Source organism: Rhineura floridana, chromosome 12 (genome assembly GCF_030035675.1).
Source record: "Rhineura floridana isolate rRhiFlo1 chromosome 12, rRhiFlo1.hap2, whole genome shotgun sequence".
Classification (NCBI taxonomy): Eukaryota; Metazoa; Chordata; class Lepidosauria; order Squamata; family Rhineuridae; genus Rhineura; species Rhineura floridana.
The window spans coordinates 8,496,848-8,499,487 of NC_084491.1; the positions used below are offsets into that span (position 1 = coordinate 8,496,848).

Here is a 2,640-nt window from a genome sequence, read left to right on the forward strand (position 1 = left end):
GTTGCCCCAGAACTGGTGTTATCTGCTCAAACCATCAAACTATTTTTGCCCCAGTAAGCCTTTTGTATCAAAATTAAGAAGCATTTCATCCATTTTAGAAACTAAACCTTTAGTATATCTCCTTTCCTGAAGTGTTGTGTTTTCCTTAATGTTTTAACTATTTAAAAAATCCCATTGGCACAAATTCGGGCTATAAAGAGATGTGATCGCAAGGGAACATCCACCCACATTCCTCTTTATTGCAATAAATCAAACCTCAGGATCCCTCCAATCTGTGTGAGTACAAAATCCAGGGATGCACTTAAAATAATTGCACCCACCGCCCTAGATTTTCAAGCGCCCACTGCAGAATATTGTGGTCCAAAGCAAGGGTGCTTTAACAATCATTCCCTGTGATTCACATGATGTGTGTCCTGTAAACATGTGAGTGGAGGAGACAACTTTAGCAAGTCATCAGCCTCCTTTCTGTGCTTCACAGGATTGCCCAGTCCTTTAACACTCCAGGAAACAGTTAAGTCAGTCAGTGACAACCTTTGCCGTAATGTGATTTTTATTAAGATATAACTTGCATATTAAATTAGAACTAAATACTCAATATAATAGTCTCCACATTATATTTGTTGTTGTTATATGCCTTCAAGTCGATTCCGACTTATGGCGACCCTATGAATCTTTTTTGGATATATTCTTAGGGGAGAGCCAGTGTGGTGTAGTGGTTAGAGTGTTGGACTACGACCTGGGAGACCAGGGTTCGAATCCCCACACAGCCATGAAGCTCACTGGGTGACCTTGGGCCAGTCACTGCCTCTCAGCCTCAGAGAAAGGCAATGGTAAACCCCCTCTGAATACCGCTTGCCATAAAAACCCTATTCGTAGTGTCGCCATAAGTCAGGATTGACTTGAAAGGCAGTCCATTTCCATTTTCATGGTAAGAGGTATTCAGAGGTGGTTTACCATTGCCTTCCTCTAAGCCTACAGCACCTGGTATTCCCAGGTGGTCTGCCATCCAAGTACTAACGAGGCCTGACCCTGTTTAGTTTCCAAGATCAGATGAAATAGGGCATGTTCAGGGTAGTATGGGCGTAGTATGTTCAGGGTAGTATGGCCATACTTAACAAAAATATTTCCCCCAGTGTCTTCTTTCCAAAGCTTTGTTAATGTGTTGTCATATTTGCAGCTGTGTCTCCTCTAGGCTCCTCCAAACTAGAGTGTTGAAATAAACTATAAGATCTCACTCTCTATGCAACTGAGATCCAGGGATCTTCTCCTCACTCCTCTGCCCCCTCCCAAAATCAAATTTTAATTCTTCCATTATTTGATACACATGGAGAAAATGTTGGTAGAATAAAGAATTTAGCCAGCTATCATGTTCAAGCATCACTCCCCCTCCTTAGACTAGATTACGTTTGAGGTGCCTTCCAACTCTATGATTCTGTGGTTTTTGGGACAGATATTGACCCTAAATCAGACTGGCTGGACAAAGCATTTTGAAACCCAAAATGCTTACCATCAACACTTTAAAACATGGATGCAGGTGTGCACATTTATTTAAAAAACAGATTTAAGGGAAACATATGCTTTCCTGAACACGGATCAGATTTAAACATTTTATTGTCTCCTTTTCTGTGCTATGTTAGGGTAGCATGCTTTTTCTTTGGCCCTTAAGAACATAAGTTGAGTCCTGCTGGGACAGACCAAATGTCTAATGTTAATTCAGCATCTTTTATGCTCACTGTAGTCAAAAAGATGCACCAGGGAAGCCTACAAGCAGGACATGAGGGCAATAGGCCTCTCCCACAGTTGGAAAGAGTTCTCCTATTCTTATTTATTTATTTAATGGCATTTATATACTGCTTAATCATTTGCATTTCATAAAATAAACCATAAAGAATAAAACAATAAAATCATCATAAAACCAAATGGAAAACCAAACACGACCTGAAAATGCCTGCTGGAATGGCTTTGTTATGAACCTGAAGTTCAGCCTGTCTCACCTCAGTTGGGAGGGAGTTTCACAGGCTCAGGCCCACAACACTGGATGCACAGCTTCAGAGCATCTGAGCCATGGAGACCCACTAATAGAGACTCTCCCAAAGACCTCAGTGATCAGGCCGGGATATAAGGGATCAAGCAGTCCTTAAGATATCTTCGATCTCAGTTAAATGTCTTCACAGTAACTTAAAGGTCATTATCCTAAAGTCCTGGTAGAACAACAACTCTGCATTTGTCATGTCAGGGCAGTCTTATACTGTTGTGTTTTGTGATATTTATGAAAGACCTAGAAATCAAACATGCCTGTCTCAATTATATGACTTTTCTAAAGAAAGCTATCTTCTGGCCAATTGGGAAATTTGTTGAATTTAGAGTTTCCACAGAAAGCCAATGTGGTGTAGCGGTTAGAGTGTTGGACTACAACCTGGGAGACCAGGGTTTGAATCCACACACAGTCATGATGCTCACTGGGTGATCTTGGGCCAGGCACTGCCTCTCAGCCTCATAGGAAGGCAATGGTAAACCACCTCTGAATACCACTTACCACGAAAACCCCATTCATAGGGTCGCCATAAGTCGGGATCGAATTGAAGGCAGTTCATTTCCATTTCAGAGTTTCCACATTTGAAGTTAACTACATTAGCTTCA

The 2,640-nt window shown here is 41.4% G+C and overlaps 1 pseudogene; it reads right to left on the minus strand.

Moving 5' to 3' along the window:
- Positions 1 to 969: 969 nt before the first annotated feature.
- On the minus strand, positions 970 to 1,088 carry LOC133368905 (5S ribosomal RNA; annotated as a pseudogene).
- Positions 1,089 to 2,640: the final 1,552 nt, after the last annotated feature.